The sequence below is a fragment of the Condylura cristata genome, unplaced genomic scaffold (assembly GCF_000260355.1).
Source record: "Condylura cristata isolate star-nosed mole 26May11 unplaced genomic scaffold, ConCri1.0 scaffold00029, whole genome shotgun sequence".
Classification (NCBI taxonomy): Eukaryota; Metazoa; Chordata; class Mammalia; order Eulipotyphla; family Talpidae; genus Condylura; species Condylura cristata.
This window is the reverse complement of record NW_004567130.1, coordinates 17,866,744-17,872,828: the sequence shown is the minus strand read 5'-3', so window position 1 is coordinate 17,872,828 and position 6,085 is coordinate 17,866,744.

The following is a 6,085-nucleotide window of genomic DNA, read 5'->3' as shown; positions in this document are numbered from 1 at the left end:
GCGGGGGCCACCGGGCGGGGCCTGGCCTGCGCGCAGTTGGGGGCCGCCCTGCTTTCCCAGCGGTCCCGAAGCTGCACCTGTGCTGAGCGCCCGCGGCGCCTGCCGGCCGGTCTGTCCAGAAACGCGCAGCCTGTGTTCCTCGGAGGGGCTTTGGCCGTGGTTCCGGCGCGCAGGTGTGAGCGGCCCTTGCTGATTCCGTTGCGCGCCACCCGCGAGGGGGCGTGTGAGAGGGGCAGGCCCCGCAGGCCCCCCAAGAGCGAGGGTACCGGTCTGCCCTGCTTGTGCCTGAGCCCGGTGTGGCGCCCTGGAGTGTGCTGGCGGGACGGCACCGCGGACTGGACCCAGCGGCCCACGCTAGCCCAGGGGCGCCTGAGGTCTGCAGGTGTCAGGAGTGGCCTCACTGTGTTCAGGGCCAAAGGGAAAAGCAGAAGGCCACAGAGTCGAGTCACAGGAAAGTGGCTTCGTGTTTGCCCTCGTTCAGGGGAGGCTGCGCCTGCCCCTGCTGGCCTCGCTAGACTTCCGATGTCGCAGAGTGGTCCTCTGCTTTCCTCCTTCCTTGCACGATTGGGCTGGGGGAGCAAGTGGTTCTCTCCAAAGAGTGGTCTTGCTTGTGTCTGAAAAAGCTGTTTACGCACACAAGAACGGGGTGCAGGCTAGAGGTGTGGGGTTAGGAGGGCTGCTCAGAGACAGTGGGGAGCAGAGCAGGCGGATCCCTGCAACGCTGCGGAGGGGTTAGCGGGGAGACCGGAGGGGTCTGCTGCGCCTTGGGACCCAGCTCAGGCTACAGTGGCTGCGGGCGGCTTCAGAGATGAGACTTGACCTGCGGGGCTACCAGGGAGGCCCCGAACGCTGGTTTTGAGGTGCTGTGGCGGTCTGCCTACAGGCAGCTTGCGGGGCCCCCTCTGTGCGTAGGTCTCATGTGGGGCCCAGCGTTCATGCAGCAAATGACTGCCCACCGGCTGCTCTGGCGCTGGTCACGCAGCTGCGAATGCAGCAGATGGAGCCCCGCTCCGTCCCCAAGGTGGGCAGACAGTAGCGAAATGAGCAGAATTACTTGGTGCCGGACGGTGCTGTATGGTAGGAGATGAGAAACTGGGACACGGAATACAAAGTTTTGGGGTGAAGAGTTAGGGTAAGGGGAAATCTGAATCAGGTGGCTAAAGCACCCTCCCAGCTGTGACTTGCAAATGAGGGGGTGTCGTCTAAGGAGGGCGCGAACATGGGCGGGTCACCCCTGGGAAGGCTCCTCCGAACCACTCATGGTGGCGGCTACCAGGGAGCCCTCCCCTTGTCTCAGAGGCCTCAGGTTGCCGTCTGTGCCTACCCGAGCCGCTGCCTGCATCTCCTCGGTGCCATGGGGGCAGGGCCCCGACCGCCGCCTGTCTGAGGGCTCTGGGTACCTCAATGGCCGGCCACTCAGTGGAGGGACCCCGCTCTTGGGGCCAGCCTTTGGGTGTACTATGAAGGGAAAGCATCAAGTAGGGGTAGCCCTGCGGACTTCCAGCAGGACCAGGGGAGGCCTGTCGGGGGCGGGGGCTGGTGGGCTGTGATTGTTGGCCCCGCTTGGGCCATGCCCCGCCCTGGCCCAGTTCCCGAGAACCCTGGCCCCCCCCCCCCATGCAGAGCTCATTTCTGGCTTTTGGTTCCCACCTGGCGCCTGCAGGACAGGTGCCCGCGGCACGCTCGGGGGCGGGGCTGCCCCTTGGACTGTCTTCTGCGGCTCCTTGCTCAACCCCGAGTAAGATGGTCCTGTCCCAGAGCCTGCCCCTCTGGGAAGTGCGGCCTCTGCCTCTCCTCAGGGGCCCTGCGGAGACCCCAGCGGACGCTGTCCTGGGCTGCTGTCCTGGCTGTGTAAGGTCGAGTGTCCTTCTGGTCAGTCCGCGGGTGCTGCTCGCCTGTGGCTGAGCAGAGCTTGGCTCAGGTCCCCGTTCCGGTCCCAGAGCCCCGACTCTGCTCCCCGTCCTCTGAAGGGCCCGAGGGTGCAGGTGCTCAGGGTGTACGTGGCGGCCAAGGCCTGGCTCGGTGTCGGGCCGGAAGCAGCGTCATGGCTGAGTCCCTGCTTGGTGACCCCAGGTGCTTGATGCGTCTTTCCGCGCGTCTAGGAAAGACGCGGGGTGTCAGGGGTACTGTCCCAAATCTCTGCGTCCAGTCTCCTGGCCTTCAGCTTCCTCTCCTTTGCTGATTGGCGCCTTGGAGTGCTTCTCCCTGGGGGCTGTGCTCTCGCCCCTGAAGGCGGAGAGGGCGCACCCGTGGGCTGTTCTCTCCGTGAGCACCCGCAGGTGGGGGTGCCTGGCAGCTCCTGCTGGGCTGGGCAAGGCGGAGGAGGTGAGGCCCTGCTGGGTGCTGTTGGCAGACAGGTGTGGCCCGGTAGGCCGTTCCTGAGAGAATCCTGTATCAGCGTCGGACTTGGATTTTAGCAGATGTGTTTCGGTGAAGCTTCTGGTTCTTGTAGGTTCTCAGGTTTGTTTTTTCTTTATTGTGTAGTTTCAAATGGTTTCTGTATTGTGTTAGTCTCTCGTGTGGGTGGAGTGCCAAAGGCATAAAATACACCTGTGAAGAAAAACGGGGAAAACCCCAAATTCTCCAGAGTGCTGTGGTCTGGGGGAACCTCTCCGTCTCTTCGCACCTCTCCCTGCCGTCTTCTCTGCCGATCGCTTGCAGCAGTGTGCGGTGGTCCGCGCTTCTGCTTTCAGGTAACCGAGGGCCTCACATTTCTGCCGCCAACAGCCTCGGCCAGCCAGTGTGGGGAAGCTGAGGCGTGCCCGGAGGGTCTCGGGGCCCCGGCCCTTGCCGCCCTGGGTGTCCGTTTCCCGTGCTGCCCAGTGGGGTGAGACCCACTCTGTGCACCCCGGGGCTGCTGCCCCACGCTCCGCCTTCGGATCTGGACGCTGCATTGTCCAGTGGTCACGGCAGCGCAGGGAGCCGTGATCTTGGTCGACTGCCAGAGACCAGGGCCACGGGTGCCAGGGAAGCCGCCTCTGTCCTGCCCGCCCATGGGTGCCTGGGGTCTCGTGCAGTGGCTCAGCGCACAGGAAAGCTGCTCAGGAAAGGAGTGGGGTGTGGCCTGTGGGCTGGAAAAAGGCCAGAAATGCCAGGTCTTGCGGCCGATGGCGGCCAGACGCCCGAGTCCATCAGCACCATGGCCCTGACGACACCTCGGCTTTGCTGCCCGGCAGGCCTGGCCGTCCGCATCCCGTCGGCAGAGCCACCAGGCGTGGGGCGGAGTGTGTGTGCTGCCGCTCGGGGTGGGCCTGACCAGGGCCCACGCAGGCCGACTGGCCCAGCGTGGAGTTCTCGGCCGCCCACGCGGCTCCACCCGCCGCGCCTTGCCGGGGCGGCCACGGTCTGGTTGGCATCTGCACAGACCGCGCCCTGCTTGGTCATCGCCCGGGTACGCCCAGTCTTCGCCTGTGGGGCAACAGGGCTGGGAGTGCAGGTGGGTGCCCGCCGCCCATCCCTTTCCGCCGCCGGGGCTCCCCGACCTGCTGACAGTGGCCGGACCTCGAGGCTGCTTTCCAAAGTGGCCGTAGCCCCAGCCGTGGGGAGGCGTCCGGCAGCCGCGCAGTTCTGGCTGGCTTTTGCCCGCTGGTGGGGTGACGCATGGGCTTGTTCTCACCTGTGAGGCTTTCTGCAAAGCATAGCTAACACCTGTGCTTTCCTCGGACAGTTGCCAGAGGCCTCCCTGGGGTGCGGTGGGTCAGTCTCAGCACTGTGAGGCTGCTGGCCGCGCCCTCAGCTGTGCGTTTCAGGGGACCCACCCCTGCCGCTCCCCACTGCATCTCTGGCCTGCGCCTGGCTCTCGCGCCCACACCAGTGAGTCTTTAGAAAACACTTCAGAAGCAAATGGTGGGTTGTAGCCCGCTCCCCTTAGGGATAGGGGGTGTGTGTTAAGTGCCCGTTACCACCCCAAACCCTATTTTCTGTGGCGACACTCACCCGGAGGCCACAGTGATGCGCGGCCGGGCACTGACCCTGCGGCCCCTGGGGTGGGGCCGGGACTGGCAGGCGGCCGCCGCGACTCCCCTCCGGCCTGAGTGGGCCGACCGGCTCTGGCCCACTGAGCTTCGCGGCCCAGCAGGCGGCGGGGCCCACTTCCCTGCGGAGTTGCCTGCTGCAGCCGCCCCTGGCTACTGCGGGTCCCAGCAGTGGCGACACCGGCCGCCGGCCTGGAGTGGGTCCCCACGGGGGTTGAGGGGAGCGGCCGAGGCGATCACTGGCCTGAGCTGCAGAGCGGCATGCCCGGGTGCCCCATGAGGGCAGCCCCTGCCTGGTGGTCACTGCCGAGCGGGACAGAGTCCCGGCCGTGCACCGCCACGGCACGTGCAGTCGCCTGCTGCAGCGGCACCAGCCTGGACGTTGGGGCGTCCAGGCAAGTTGGCGGCAGGCGTCCTGAGCCCTGGACCAGGCTGCGGGGGGCCGGGGGGCAGCAGGGCCCAGTCTTGCGCCCGCCTCAGCGCCAGCTGATGCACGGCGGAGACTACACAGGCCGCCCGGCCCCCCAGGCCTGCCGGGAAGGGTCTTGTCCTTCCCAGCGGCGCTGACCTCCACGCAGCGACACTGGTCTGGGCCGCTGAGGCGTCCAGGTTTCTGCACTGCTGACCTGTTCTTCTCAGTCAGAATGGGGGGTCCCCGCGAGCACCGTGGGGCAAGCGTCTCTCTCCCTGTGGCGTTGGGGCCCTGCCGGCCGCCATGCGAAGCCCAGCGTGGGGCCCTCCCTGAGAGGCCCGCTGGTGCCAGGACCTGAGCTGCCTCCAGGCGCCTCCAACCTCCTGCATTCTTTCTCGGGTCTGGCGGAACCTGCGCCGGGGGGAAAGCTGCCAGCAGCAAACGTGGGTGCTGAGAGGGGCCCTGCAGCCGGGCACTGGGCTGGGAGTGGGCAGCGCGTGGGCCCTGGGGCCTGTGTCCTGGTGGGCAGATGTGCACCCTAGGGGGCGCAGCGCTGTCCTGGGCTCTGGGGCGCGGTTGTCTTGGGCCACTGGTGAGCTAAAACACAGGACTGGGGCAGCCTCGGCACTCAGGGTCAGCGGCGGCACGCACCGCCAGAAGGGGTGGGAGGGGTGGGCAGGCGGCCTCCCTGTGGGGCCAGCCCAGTCGCCACAGGCCCGAGAGACAGTGCCGTGACCCTCATGGGCTTCAGTTTCTTGGCTCAGATGAGGAAGTGGCGCGGCTGTGGCAGCCTCCGACACCCAGCTCTGTGCCGCTGAGTCGAGCCCGGCTGCTTCCTCCTGCACGTCTATGCAGCTGGCGGCTCTGGCGGTCACTGCCGGCTTCCGGCGGCGCTCGCGGCCCGGTCATTTCAGGTCTTCTGACCCGACTGGCGCTGCTGGGCCCCCAGGGAAGCGTGCGGACGGCGGCCTGGTCCTTCACTGGGCTTTGGCTGTGCCGCGCCCCAGCTCTCCTGGGGGGCGGGGGGCTGAGGCGGCCATGTCCCGGCTCTGGGCAGGTTTGGGCTGTGGCCTCTGCACTTGGGAACGTCGCTGGCCTCCGGGGGCCTCTGAGGTTGGGGGTGCTGGCCGGCCGGTAGCCTCTCCTGGGCCCCGTCCTTCGCCGGTCCCGTGGGCACACTCTGCTGGGAGCCCCGCTGGAGAGTGGTTGGTGGCGGGGGGCATCAGTCCAGCCCCCCTCGCTCCCTCCCCTCCTGTCACTGGTCATCGCCTGCTTGGAGCGGTGGCCCCATGTGACCCGCCCTAACAGCCCAGGTAGCGCCAGTGTCAGCCTTCGTGGCTTCAGGCCCGAGGCAGGGGCGGCCTGGCTCCCTGGGCAGACCGGCGGGTCCCGGTGCCCGCCCAGCACCCCGGGCCCAGTTCCTACAGTTGCAGGCACAGCCCGGGCAGCCCGATCACTCTGCAAGGGCGCGGCCCCTCTCTGCGTCTTCCTGGGCCCCAGCTCCCCCGTCTGGCGTCCTGGGTCAGGCAGACAGGAGCCGGCGGCCGGCCCTCGGCCTCAGCCTGGGCAGTGCTCCCGGTGACCCTGGCGGGGGCGCCGGCCCTCAGCTCCCTTCCGGCCTCCGGGAGCTTGATCGGTCCTCGCTGAGCCCACATGGGTGTGTTCTGGGGGCCCGGAGTGCCCGTTCCGCACCGCGCTG